Consider the following 15470-nt stretch of genomic DNA (forward strand, 5'->3'; position numbering starts at 1 on the left):
ACTACTGAAGCGGAGCTTCGTCCGAGTCAGGCCCGGTATGCTATTTTGGAACAATATTTTCATATTGCTGTAAAGTTATTTTATTTTTATTGTTGTTTTGTTGAGTCATTACCAGCTGTGTCAGGTTCAGGTGTTGGGAAGATGCCGAGGAGGTTTTCAATCCAGACACCCTATCAACCTTCAACGACAAGCTTCATGTTGGAATAGAACCCTCAACCACAGAGGATATCCATCAGGACTATTGGACTGAGCTCAACCTCTCTACTTGTTGGAAACAGATTGAAAGATATTTGAAACAACGATGGCTATAATGACGGCCTATGAATCAGCATGTCTCTATGGGTTCAGGCTGAGGTCAACCACACACAGCCTAGAGAAGCCAGACACAGGTACGTGTATAACTCTATGTACCCTTTCTCACTGGGAGGGCACTATATTAGCTTTCAATCGTAAACAGTTAATTTTGTGTGTGTGTGTGGTATATATATATATATATAAGTGTGTGGACGTGTTTAATTATTCTTGTGGGGACCAGAAGTCCTGAATTGTTTCTCTCCACAAGGTTATTTGCACCAGACTCTCTCTCTCTCTCTGTGTCTGTCTGTCTCTCTCTGTCTGTGTCTCTCTCTGTCTGTCTGTCCGTGTCTCCCTCTGTCTGTCTGTCTGTGTCTCTCTCTGTCTGTCTGTGTCTCTGTCTGTCTGTCTGTGTCTCTCTCTGTCTGTCCCTCTCTGTCTGTGTCTCTCTCTGTCTGTGTCTCTCTCTGTCTGTCTGTGTCTCTCTCTGTCTGTCTGTGTGTCTGTGTCTCTCTCTGTATGTCTGTGTCTGTGTCTCTCTGTCTGTCTGTCTGTGTCTCTCTCTGTCTGTCTGTGTCTGTGTCGCTGTCTGTCTGTGTCTGTGTCTGTGTCTCTGTCTGTCTGTCTGTCTGTGTCTGTGTCTCTGTCTGTGTCTGTCTGTCTGTCTGTGTCTGTATGTGTGTTACGGATACCAGTAACCTGTGTGTGTGTTTTCTCTCCTTCTCCCCTCACAGGTGAAAATCATCACTCCCCAATCAGTCAACAATCAATCATCAATCAGAAGACACACCTCCTCCTGTTTCCTACCCAATCACAGTTCCTTTCCCTTGGTTTAAAAACCCTGTCAGTTGTTTGCTCTAGAGCGCAATCTCTCTGTAAATGCCATGTCTGTAGGTCTCTGTGTTTCACTTTCTCATTGTGTATTAACCGCTCTTTTGTTTGAGCACCTCCATAGCACTTTGTCATCACCTGTGAGTATTGTTTTGGTTATGGTGTTTGTTTGCTGGTGGGAAAAGGGGAAACCAAGACAAGTCGCCCATGGGCATACACTACCCGTAGGTAGACTTTGATAAATACACTAGTTAGAACTGGGTGGACCACCCACTGTATTTTTGGTTGGTTAGTTAGCTGTTGTTAAAGTAGGCTAGTCTAGCTTAGGTTTTTTTTAATACTTATTGTTTCTTTCCTTGGGTCCAGCTCAGCCCCTTTTCCTGCTCCCCCCATTACCGTGTGTTTTCAAATAAACCTTGAGTTTGACAGTAGATTTCAGTTGTCCTGGTTATTTGGTTCTCACTTTTACTTTGTCACAATTATAATTTGCATGAGTTATGTTACGGGTCTCATTACCATCCCCCCTAGACTGTTGGGCCAAAAGGGATCCGTAACTGTGTGTGTGTGAATAAGGAGGGTGATAGCCTCATGAAAGTCTAGCTTTGAGGCTGATCCTCACAGGCGTGATGAGTTGAGTACACTTTGAATAGACCTCAACTTAGGGCAGACTTGTCAAAGGCCTTGATTCTAGACCTCCATATTGATTTATCAAGCTAAATTACACAGGACATACGGTGTCTTTGGAAAGTATTCAGACCCCTTGACTTTTTCCACATGTTATGTTACAGCGTTATTCTACAACTGAATAAATTGCCCCCCCCCCCTCATCAATCTACACACAATACCCCAAAATGACAAAGCAAAAACAGGTTTAGACATTTTTGCACATTTATTACAAATAAAAAAACTGATCACATTTACATAAGTATTCAAACCCTTTACTACGTACATTGTTGAAGCACCTTTAGCAGCGACTACAGCATTGAGTCTTCTTGGGTATGACACCACAAGCTTGGCACACCTGTTTTTGGGGAGTTTCTCCCATTCTTCTCTGTAAATCCTCAAGCTCTAAGGTTGGATGGGGAGAGTCGCTGCACAGCTATTTTCAGGTCTTTCCAGAGATGTTCGATCGGGTTCAAGTCCAGGCTCTGGCTGGGCCACTCAAGGACATTGAGACTTGTCCCGAAGCCACTCCTGTGTTGTCTTGGCTGTGTGCTTTGGGTCGTTGTCCAGTTGGAAGGTGAACCTTTGCCCCCGTTTGAGGTCCTGAGAGCTCTGGATCAAGGATCTCTCTGTACATGCGCTCCATTCATCTTTGACTCGATCCTTACTAGTCTCCCAGTCCCTGCCACTGAAAATCCTTCCCACAGCATGAGACTGCCACCACCATGCTTCACCGTAGGGATGGTGCCAGGTTTCCTCCAGATGTGACGCTTGGCATTCAGGCCAGAGTTCAATCTTGGTTTCATCAGACCAGATAATCTTGTTTCTCATGGTCAGTCTTCAGGTACCTTTTGGCAAACTCCAAGTGGGCGGTCATGTGCCTTTTACTGAGGAGTGGCTTCCGTCTGGCCACTCTGCAATTGTGTGTAGATTGATGGACATCAAAATGTGGGTCTGAATATGTTCCTATTGCACTGTGGAGAGGAGAAGTGGTGAGGTTGGTGTGCCAGAGTGGGCCTGTCTAACACAGCTGACTGGACTATACACCCTGAAGGGCACACTAATGAATGAATGCGCATGTGCTTGAGCGTGTTCGGTAAAGGGAAGGCCTCAGGCTCCTGAGGAGAAAGTGCGTGCGTCCCTCCATCTCCTATTCCTCCAACACCCTCCAGATTCAGAAACTCAACAGTCCACTAGCAGGTTAGGCTTAACGTAACAGTCTTATTAGTAAGCTAGAAGGCTCCTCCAGTCATACAGGTGGTACGTTGTTTTTATCAGTATCTATTAAGACCCCAGAAGCACTGAATTACAGACGTACATTGATATATACACACATACACACTCATTTTGACTTCGATACCAATACCAGGTTTAGTATCACGACACACAACAGTGAAGTTCTATCAACATATTATACCGGGGGAAAAACATACTGACAAAATCCCCAGTTATGTTTTCGCTGAACTCCTACAGAGACTAAAGCTTGGAGTGTGAGAGGAGAACTCTTCTTACTGGCGTGACTATCAACACAACAAAGCCTTTTATTTGACCGTTTTCTAGCACTATTATACTGAGCGTGCTAAGCTTGTTATGATCCAGGCACCGTCATCACTTTAATGAACAACAAAAACCAACTATGGGAGATCCAGCAATCAACATACTGCTTCTCTTCTTTGGCAGTTCTTAAAAATGGACTGCTCAAACAAACACTTCTAAACCCCTCTACTGTGTGAGCATATAACAAGTACAAGTCTATCTTTCTAAAAACCTTCTGTAGGCCATTCACTATTTACCCAGCCAGTTCAGCAACGAGGACTGGGTTCTCACTAATCAGCCAGTCAGTTCAGCACCGTGGACAGGGCTCTAACTCTTCACCCACTCAGTTCAGCACCATAGAGAGGGTTCTGACTAATCACCAAGACAGTTCAGCACCGAGGACCAGGTTCTCACTAGTCAGCCGGGCAGTTCAGCACCGTGGACAGGGATCCTGGTAACTACAAGGCAGAGTGTGGAGTTGGTGTTCCTCCCTCCCTCTCTCCACATTCAGCCCTTGAGATCAGATGCTGGTCTTTGACAGAGAAGAGAAAGAGAACACTATAGAAGAACAGTTACCTAGGAAACAGCTTTGAAGCTGTACCAATGTGGAGAGCTGCAATGTTCAAACGGTAATGACTGATCAATAAGAAGATTATTTTGGGATGTTCTGTCTGGCTGTTGGAGTGTAGGTAAAAGTTCAATCCCTGAAGAACTTCAACACATCTCGTCTTTGTGTGTTTATACATACTGTATGTCTGAACTGCCTGGTAGTCTCTTTCTCTCTTTCTCTCTCTGTGTGTGTGAAGGCCGATACAGCATATTAGTTGTCACCATACCAGAATGTTGACACCGATACCAGGTTCAGTATCACGATACTCAATATGAAAACGATACCACAACAAAACAAGGTGTCCCAGCCAAAGTCACATAACGGCACTTGATATAGACACACACTCAGCTACTGCGCTGTTAAATCGTTGGGCATCTTTTGAGTTCAATATCATTACATGTGAAAAACGTTTATGTAAATATTAGAGATAGAAACTGGGTAAATTAAGATACAGCCTAGGTCTATTCACAATACAGGTGAATGCATATTATTCAATAGGAATGTGTGCATTGAGTTTTTGAACTTGTATTAGCTGATTTCATGGGGCTACAGATGACAAAACACTCCCTTACATTTAGGACTTACTTTATTGGAAACTGCTAGGAGAAGATATTTTATCGTACTGATCAACAACATTTGCATGGAAGAAGCAATCCCCTCTATCAAAGTGTATGCTTTCTGTTTCAGAAAGTAATGAGATCATTCACAAGGCAGAATGTGGCTGGAATTTGACTATGTGACTATTTAATATAGTATAAACCAGATGGGAGGGAGACGAAGAAGTTAATTCGTTTTCTGTGGAAAATGTGAAGTTTTTGGTGACAATCATCTTTGAAATCAGCATATTTTGCATTATGGTTTGCATTTTATCACAAACAAACTGAAAGCTACCAGTATCATCTTGCATTGTGAAAGCATTCTAGCATGTATGGACATTGTTTTGCGAACAGTTTCAACATATCGTGTAGCATTATTCAAGTGTTTCAACTTCTGTGCATCATGAGTACAAAGCTAATGGGGCCCAGAGAGCTCGAGCAATGAATTCCTAAGTGGAGCCGCCACTTTACTCTCCACACAATAAAAGGGGCTGTGCTGATACAGACTTGACCCTCTCAATCATGTGAGACACATTAGACAGAAGTACCGAACATAACAAAAATTCTAGTTCCGAAACGGGGGGTTTTCGTATCGAAAAAGTACCAACATTTCGGTATACCTTGCAACACCACAGTATATAATAATATACTGTAGCGGGATAAAAATATTGATGTATGTTGCTTTTCTCCTAGAGTAGGGTGGTGGAGCTCATTACATATTGAAATGTTTCCTCTTCCCCCACACACCTGCTCTGCCCATCTGGTACAGGCTGCCACCTGCCCCGGGGAGGAGAGGGGGAAAGATGAGACAGGCAGGGAGAGCCCCTGAACCCATTACCTCTTTTCTGCAGCGCAAAACAACAGTACAAAGAAATAGAAGTCCCTAGATATCACCTCAGTCTAGATATGTCCCTCTGATGCTCGCTCTTGGTGTGTTTGTCAGTGTGTCTGTCAATGAGGTGTGCGTGTTTGGAAAAAGCATGCAAAGCCTTTTACTTCCCTTCTTAGCTAACACAAGTTGAGACAAAGGTCACTTCAGTACTAATATCTGCCAGTTGGCCTGTTGACCGGTGTTTAATGTCTCGTAACGGCAACATTTATCCTCTGGTGATTACAAAGAAAACATTAGTACACGTGTCATAACAAAGCTGAACCAATGAAGCACAGTGACTCTCAGCCTATTGCAGTAAACAAAAAAGTTTAAAGGTAAGTAACTGAGGAAAGTCAGAGTAAAAATGACATCACCCCAACATTAACACTCACATCCACAAATGTTCTACAACAGACACAATATCAAACTAAACAAAGTAAATTCCAGGCCCAGTTCACAACTCCTCTGAAACCATAACCCTCACTGTACTCTCACAGAGTACTGGGTCAGACAGACAGTCCTTCGCAGCAGGGGTGAACTTTAAACCCCCCCTCCCTTTCGCTTTGCTCTGCTGCTCATTCACAGAGTAGATAAACTCTCTTTCGTATGCTCTTTTCATGCCAGCAACTCACTGCATCTCACCACGGAGTTGGCTTCTGGAAATGGGAGTGTGAGTGCATGCATGTCGACATCTGTGTGTGTGTGCATAAGTACATGTGTGTGTGCATAAGTACATGTGTGTAGGGGGAGATAGTGACATCCAGAGAATGCGTTAACAGGGAAGCCTGCGTCCCGTTGGAACCGGAGGCAGGCGGAGAAAAGCAGAAAAATGAGCTGCAGAGCGGAGGTGGGTGTTTTCCATAAAGATTAGACGTGGCCGGATTAGTAATGTCTGTTTTCTATCAATTATGTTTGTTGCCGGGCACATTACTAAGAGCGGGGTCCAGACTTAGTGCTCTTCCATCGAGACGCCCACTTTTTTGTGTGTGTGTGTGTGTGTGTGTGTGTGTGTACACACTGGAGTCAGAATGTCCAACTCACCTATGTTTAGACTCTGTTGAGGCAGACAGAAAAATAAACTCAAAGACACACTCAAAGACAGCCAAAGGTAGAGAAAGACTGAAACAGAGACTGAAAGACATGATAGAGAGAAAGAGACACTCACTTACACAAAGACAGAGAACTTAGACAAAGTTAGAGTGATAAAAATACACACACAACTCATACCAAAGTACAGATACACACGCACATGAAACCACACGAGCACACACACACAATGTGAGCGCTACACACTGCCAAAAGAATCTGGAGTGTTGGTCCAAGCTAACTTCATCATCCCGAGAAGGGGAGGGGGCAAGAGAGAGAGAGAGACCTCACATCTAATCCCGGCCCATTATCATCATCCTCCCAGCAAACAATACATATTGTTAGCCCATACATCTGAGAGCTGCCAAGGTACATGTAGTGAAATCTAATTCCAGTATCGGAGGTTTGCAGGAGCAGTGAGATATCCCTTCTTCTAAGTTTCATTCTGGGGAAACTTACTAGAAACGGCACGCATCTGGCATTTCTCGGAATCCTGATGTCATTAGACTGGCATACAGTACCAGTCAAAAGTTTGGATACACCTACTCATTCAAGGTTTTAAATGTACTTTTTCTATTTTCTACATTGTAGAAGAATAGTGAAGACATCAAAACTATGAAATAACACATATGGAATCATGTAGTAACCAAAAAAGTGTTAACAAATCAAAATATTATATATTTGAGATTTTTCAAAGCAGCCACCCGTTGCCCTGATGACAGCTTTGCCCAGTCTTAGCATTCTCTCAACCAGCTTCATGAAGAATGCTTTTCGAAACAGTCTTGAAGGAGTTCCCACATATGTTGAGCAGTTGTTGGCTGCTTTTCCTTCACTCTGCGGTGCAACTCTTCCTAAACCATCTTAATTGTGTTGAGGTCGGTGATTGTGGAGGCCAGGTCATCTGATGCAGCACTCCATTGCTCTCCTTCTTGGTCAAATAGCCCATAGAGTCTGGCGGTGTGTTGGGTCATTGTCCTGTTGAAAAACAAATTATAGTCCCACTAAGAGTAAACCAGATGGGATGGTGTATCACTGCAGAATTTTAAGGTCGCCATGCTGGTTAAGTGTGCCTTGAATTCTAAATCAATCACTGACAGTGTCACCAGCAAAGCACCTCCACAGCAACACACCTCCTCCTCCATGTTTCACGGGGGAGACTACACATGTGGAAATCATCCGTTCACCTACTCTGCATCTCACAAAGACAAGGCGGTTGGAACCAAAAATCTCAACTTTGGATTCATCAGACCAAAGGACAGATTTCCAATGGTCTAATATCCACTGCTCGTTTTTCTTGGCCCAAGCAAGTCTCTTCTTATTATTGCTGTCCTTTAGTAGTGGTTTCTTTGCAGCAATTCGACCATGAAGGCCCGATTCACGTAATCTCCTCTGAACGGTTGAGATGTGTCTGTTACTTGAACTCTGTGAAGCATTTATTTGGGCTGCAATTTCTGAGGCTGGTAACACTAATTAACTTATCCTCTGCAGCAGAGGTAAATAACTCTGGGTCTTCCTTTCCTTTCCGGTCAACATGAGAGCCAGTTTCATCATAGAGCTTGATGGTTTTTGTGACTGCACTTGAAACTTCAAAATTCTTGAAATGTTCTGTATTGACTGACCTTCATATCGTAAAGTAATTATGGACTGTCGTTTCTCTTTGCTTGTTGAGCTGTTCTTGCCATAATATGGACTTGGTCTCTTACCAAATAGGGCTATCTTCTGCATACCACACCTACTTTAGTTACAACACAAATGATTGGCTCAAATGTATTAAGAAGGATAGAAATTCCACAAATTAACTTTTTACAAGCCACACCTGTTAATTGAAACCATTCCAGGTGACTTCTGATTGAAGCTGGTTTAGAGAATGCCAAGAGTGTGCAAAGCTTGCACTTAAACAACACAATGTAACTCCAAGTCAATCACACTTCTGTGAAATCAAACTGTCCACTTAGGAAGCAACACTGATTGACAATAAATTTCACATGCTGTTGTGCAAATGGAATAGACAACACGTGGAAATTATAAGCAATTAGCAAGACACCCCCAATAAAGGAGTGGTTCTGCAGGTGATAACCACAGACCACTTCTCAGTTCATATGCTTTCTGGCTGATGTTTTGGTCACTTTTGAATGCTGGCAGTGCTTTCACTCTAGTGGTAGCATGAGACGGAGTCTACAACCCACACAAGTGGCTCAGGTAGTGCAGCTCATCCAGGATGGCATATCAATGCGAGCTATGGCAAGAAGGTTTGCTGTGTCTGTCAGCGTAGTGTCCAGAGCATGGAGGCGCTACCAGGAGACAGGCCAGTACATCAGGAGACGTGGAGGAGGCCGTAGGAGGGCAACAACCCAGCAGCAGGACCGCATCCTCAGCCTTTGTGCAAGGAGGAGCAGGAGGAGCACTGCCAGAGCCCTGCAAAATTACCTCCAGCAGGCCACAAATGTGCATGTGTCTGCTCAAACGGTCAGAAACAGACTCCATGAGGGTGGTATGAGGGCCCGACGTCCACAGGTGGGGGTTGTGCATACAGCCCAACACCGTGCAGGACGTTTGGCATTTGCCAGAGAACACCAAGATTGGCAAATTCGCCACTGGCACCCTGTGCTCTTCACGGATAAAAGCAGGTTCACACTGAGCACATGTGACAGACGTGACAGTCTGGAGAAGCCGTGGAGAACGTTCTGCTGCATGCAACATCCTCCAGCATGACCGGTTTGGCGGTGGGTCAGTCATGGTGTGGGGTGGCATTTATTTGGGTGGCCCCACAGCCCTCCATGTGCTCGCCAGATGTAGCCTGACTGCCATTAGGTACCGAGATGAGATCCTCAGACCCCTTGTGAGACCATATGCTGGTGCGGTTGGCCCTGGGTTCCTCCTAATGCAAGACAATGCTAGACCTCATGTGGCTGGAGTGTGTTAGCAGTTCCTGCAAGAGGAAGGCAGTGATGCTATGGACTGGCCCGCCCGTTCCCCAGACCTGAATCCAATTGAGCACATCTGGGACATCATGTCTCGCGCCATCCACCAACGCCACGCTGCACCACAGACTGTCCAGGAGTTAGCGGATGCTTTAGTCCAGGTCTGGGAGGAGATCCCTCGGGAGACCATCCGCCACCTCATCAGGAGCATGCCCAGGCGTTGTAGGGAGGTCATACAGGCACGTGGAGGCCACACACACTACTTTGCCTCATTTTGACTTGTTTTAAGGACATTACATCAAAGTTGGATCAGCCTGTAGTGTGGTTTTCTACTTTAATTTTGAGTGTGACTCCAAATCCAGACCTCCATGGGTTGATAAATTTGATTTCCATTGATAATTTTTGTGTGATTTTGTTGTCAGCACATTCAACTATGTAAAGAAAAAAGTATTTAATAAGAATATTTCATTCATTCAGATATAGGATGTTTTATTTTAGTGTTCCCTTTATTTTTTTGAGCAGTGTATAAAATATATTTTGATTTGTTTAACACTTTGTTGGTTACTACATGATTCCATGTGTGTTATTTCATGGTGTTGATGTCTTCACTATTATTCTACAATGTAGATTATAAAGAAAAACCCTTGAATGAGTTGGTGTGTCCAAACTTGACTGGTACGTTCTCTGGCGTTTATTAGAGTTAAAATAAAATAGCTGTTTATGAAGGGGTGAAAGAGCACACAGAGAGACATATCCCTCGTGTCCCCATATTTCATACCCATCTCTCACTGCCACACCCACACTTTTTACATTTACACTTTAGTCATTTAGCAGATGCTCTTATCCAAAGCGACAAAAGGAGAACATCAATGTATATACACTACTATCACCACCAAGAGGAGAACATCACTGTATATACACTACTCTAACATCACCAAGAGGAGAACATCACTGTATATACACTACTCTAACATCACCAAGATTAAACATGAACATCACTGTATATCCATCCTCTAACATCACCAAGAGGAGAACATCACTGTATATACACTATCTAACATCAAAGAAGGAAACATCACTGTATATACACTAAACATCACCAAGAGGAGAACATCACTGTATATACACTACCTCATAACATCACCAAGAAGGGTAGAACATCACTGTATATAACTACTCTAACATCACCAAGAGGAGAACATCACTGTATTTATTATAACATCACCAAAAGAACATCACTGTATTTACACTACTCTAACATCAAAGAGGAGAACATCACTGTATATACACTACTTAACATCACCAAGAGGAGAACATCACTGAATATAAAATAACATGCAGACACCTGAAGTGTTCATATACAGTTAATTCTATCTACATAACTGAACAACTACATTTAAACTCATCTTAACATATTTCTGACATATAATCCTGCTAAAAATATCTGGGCCCCAACCAGTTAGACCAGCATCATCAAATAGCAAACGTTTTTTAGGTTGTTTTTTCAACTAAAACCATGAGAATAAAGTTATTTACTATGTAACCAATTAGGACACAAACACAAAGACAGACAGTAATACAGGTCAATTAGGGTTTTGGTACAACAGTAATACAGGTCAATTTTGGGTTTTCTACAACAGTAATACAGTAGAATACCTGAAGCTGCACCTGGATATATGGTCCTACAGAGACAAACTGAGAAAATGCTGTTTATCTGTTCTGCATTAATCATCAAACTTTGATATAGTTATTAATTCAGGAAGGAAAGCCAACACTTCCTTGACTCCTTAAAACTTTGTCATTTTCAGATGCTTTTACAACTTTGCTGGGGTTTCCATTTGGAGCCTTAAAGAGACTAATTCATATTCTGTCAAAGATGAAGCCAACTGAGGATTGGATAGGTGAAAGGACAGAACAGATAGAAAGACCCCACAAATGAATAGATGGATTGGGGTGTTGTCACGTTTGGAATAGTTCTTTTGTGTTTTCTTTGTTTTGGTGTTGGTCAACATGAGCTGATGGGCATTCTATGTTGTGTGTCTAGTTTTCCCATTTCTATCAGACCACAGACATGGTTCTCCAAAGAGGCAGTGCCATCTTTGTCTCTGATTGGGAACCGTAGTTGGATTTTTATGTTGGGTTTTGTGGGTGGTTGTTTCCTTTTGTCTTTGTGTCTATAGATAGGACTTTTGTTTTTCACGTCTGTTCCTTTGGTCATTTTGTAGTGTTCATTTGTCCCTATTAAACATGTTGAACACTAACCATGCTGCGCTTTGGTCCGATCCTTCGTCCACAGATTTGCACCTTTTCAGAAAACCGTTATGAACAAATGAAGGAATAGATGAACATGGTGAAGGAATAGATGATAGGGGGATGAACAGACGTTCTGTCTTAATGCCCAACCTTTGGAAATTGCATAAATAATTATGCACAGACTTGTGGAAACTGATATATAATGTATTTATTATATAGATACTTGAAAAAATTCTTTATGTATTTTCCCATGATGACATAGAAAATACATACTGACCTATGGTTTGTCTTAAAACATCCAAAGAATTGAATACAAATTAACCATGGAGCTCAAATTATGTCACAGTTCAGAAGCTTCTAAAGATATGACATCATTTTCTGGTACATTTAAACTGTTTAAATTCAGACATATAATGTATGTAAAAATTCCCTGTTTTCCATTGGAATTGTGATACATTTAAAGAATGTGAAATGTCAAATAATAGTACAGAGAATGATTTATTTCAAAAATTATTTCTTTCATCACATTCCTTGTTGGTCAGAAGATTACATAACTAATTAGTATTTGGTAGCATTGCCTTTAACTGTTATATCACTTCTGGGAGGCTCCATTCCTCAGACAGAGGTGTTTAATTTATCCAAAGATGGGCATTAAGACAAAACAATAGAGATACTACATGAGCTCAGTTTCTGCCAACAAAATTCATCAATTACTTTTTTGATGGTATATTTATAAACTTGACTTTGTTGTCCTTAATACATTTTAAACTTCATAGTTGATGCTTGTGTTCATTGCATTTGGTTGTCACTAAATTTCACTTCTTTAACTTCCCTCTGGTCAAGAGATGTTGCTTCAATATATAAACATAATTTTCCTTTCAGTCAGGCCTAGAAGCCATCCATTTTGTGAGGACCATGGACAGAAAGATCCAAACATGCACCCAGCCAATTCAGAATCATGGACAGGGTTCTAACTATTCCCCCAGCATATTCAGGACCATGGACAGGGTTCTAACTATTCCCCCAGCCAATTCAGGACCATGGACAGAGATCCAACTATTCACCCAGCCAATTCAGAATCATGGACAGGGTTCTAACTATTCCCCCAGCATATTCAGGACCATGGACAGGGTTCTAACTATTCCCCCAGCCAATTCAGGACCATGGACACGGTTCAAACTGTTCCCCCAGCCAGTTCAGCACCATGGACAGGGCTCTTGGTGACTACAAGGCAGAGTATGGAGTTGGTTAAAATAGAACTGGGCAAACAGGCCTCCCCCACATTGACAGTGTAGCATCCTATCCTAGCAGGCGCAGGCCCGACTGGCCACATTAGTTGGTATGTAGTGTGTTGACAGACAGACATATCCTGAGGATCTGTTTCTAATGCTCTCCTCTTCCTCAGCAGTTTCCTATTTTATGCAGTCATGCTATTCATTATTCTTCCATCCATTAGCCAACTTTTAACTTAACTTTTTCCAATTAATCATTTCAGACAAGAGAGGAGGAAGAAAACTAACGGCATCCAAGTTAACTTTGAGATGAAGAGGAGGGGGGAAACTAACGGCATCCAAGTTAACTTTGAGATGAAGAGGAGGGGGGAAACTGACGGCATCAGTGTTTACTTTGAGATGAAGAGAAGGGAGGAAACTAACGGCATCAGTGATAACTTTGAGATGAAGAGGAGAGGAGGAAACTAACGGCATCAGTGATAACTTTGAGATGAAGAGGAGAGGAGGAAACTAACGGCATCAGTGATAACTGAGATGAAGAGGAGAGGAGGAAACTAACGGCATCAGTGTTTACTTTGAGATGAAGAGGAGGAAACTAACGGCATCAGTGTTTACTTTGAGATAAAGAGGGGAAGAGCTACATCTGTACCTCCCTGGGTTGGGTTCTCCCTGGGGTATCCCACTAGAACACCCACTACGTATAGACACACACACACACACACACACACACACCATAAAAGTCTTTGAAGAGTGCAACTCAGACACAGTGAGATAATTGAAAGCACCATGACAAGCAGCCATTCCGCAGTAAATCTTCTGCTAGTTCATTCATTCAACATCTGGGGGCTGCCTGTCTGCCTGCCTGCATAGGGAAAAATATGTAAAAAGTATTTTATGATTTTCAGCCAAAGAGATTCATTCCAGGTCCGATCAACTGAGACCACTCTCACATTGTAAATCAGACAGAGGAAACAGACAAGATTCTCAGATGTTTCTCACAACCCAGCTACATAGATACACAAGCAGTTGTGCTACCCACAAACTCTAGAGAAATAAACTCCCTTGGGATAGTTTGTAGTAAATGTATAAAAGGCTAGGATCATCCCACTCACTCACAGCTGTTATACACCATCAGTACACCGTAGATACAACTTAAGTACTCACAGGTCAGATAAACAAGCAGTCAGTAATTCAGTTCACCACACACACACACACACACACACACACTCACACACACAGTTGAAGTCGGAAGTTTACATACACGTTAACCAAATACATGTAGTCAGTTTTTCACAATTCCTGACATTTAATCCTAGTAAAGATTCCCTGTCTTAGGTCAGTTAGGATCACCACTTTATTTTAAGAATGTGAAATGTCAGAATAATAGTAGAGAATGATTTATTTCCTCCTTAGTTTATTTCATCACATTCAAAAGTGGGTCAGAAGTTTACATACACTCAATTAGTATTTGGTAGCATTGCCTTTAAATTGTTTAACTTTGGTCAAACATTTGGGTAGCCTTCCACAAGCTTCCCACAATAAGTTGGGTGAATTTTGGCCCATTCCTCCTGACAGAGCTGGTGTAACTGAGTCAGGTTTGTAGGCCTCCTTGCTCACACACGCTTTTTCAGTTTTGCTGAATTTGTCATTTCTATAGGATTGAGGTCAGGGCTTTGTGATGGCCACTCCATTACCTTGACTTTGTTGTCCTTAAGCCATTTTGCCACAACTTCGGAAGTATGCTTGGGGTCACTGTCCATTTGGAAGACCCATTTGCGACAAAGCTTTAACTTTCTGACTGATGTCTTGACTTTCAATATATCCACATCATTTTCCTGCCTCATGACGCCATCTATTTTGTGAAGTGCACCAGTCCCTCCTGCAGCAAAGCACCAACGCAACATGATGCTGCCACCCCCATCTTCACGGTTGGGATGGTGTTCTTCGGCTTGCAAGCCTCCCCCTTTTCCTCCAAACATAACGATGGTCATTATGGCCAAACAGTTCTATTTTTGTTTCATCAGACCAGAGCACATTTCTCCCATTTCTCCCCATGTGCAGTTGCAAACCATATGGCTTTTTTATGCCGGTTTTGGAGCAGTGGCTTCTTCCTTGCTGAGCAGCCTTTCTGGTTATGTCGATATAGGACTTGTTTTACAGTGGCTATAGATACTTCTGTACAGGTTTCCTAAAGCATCTTCACAAGGTCCTTTGCTGTTGTTCTGGGATTGATTTGCACTTTTCGCACCAAAGTACGTCCATCTCTAGGAGAGAGAACGCGTCTCCTTCCTGAGCGGTATGACTTGCGTACTATTGTTTGTACAGATGAACGTGGTACATTCAGGCATTTTGGAAATTGCTCCCAAGGATGAACCAGACTTGTGGAGGTCTCCAATTTTCTCTGAGGTCTTGGCTGATTTCTTTTGATTTTCCCATGATATCAAGCAACAACAAAAAAGTCACTGAGTTTGAAGGTAGGCCTTGAAATACATCCACAGGTACACCTCCAATTGACTCAAATTATGTCAATTAGCCTATCAGAAGCTTTGAAAGCCATGACATAATTTTCTTTCATTT

General features: G+C 42.5%; 1 protein-coding gene across 1 annotated transcript in view; it reads right to left on the reverse strand.

Annotated features, from left to right (window-relative positions):
• Window positions 1-15470, reverse strand: part of LOC135553442 (neutral amino acid uniporter 4-like) — a 238937-nt gene that overhangs the window by 164817 nt on the left and 58650 nt on the right. The window lies entirely within an intron of this gene.

Source organism: Oncorhynchus masou, chromosome 13 (assembly GCF_036934945.1).
Source record: "Oncorhynchus masou masou isolate Uvic2021 chromosome 13, UVic_Omas_1.1, whole genome shotgun sequence".
Lineage (NCBI taxonomy): Eukaryota > Metazoa > Chordata > Actinopteri > Salmoniformes > Salmonidae > Oncorhynchus > Oncorhynchus masou.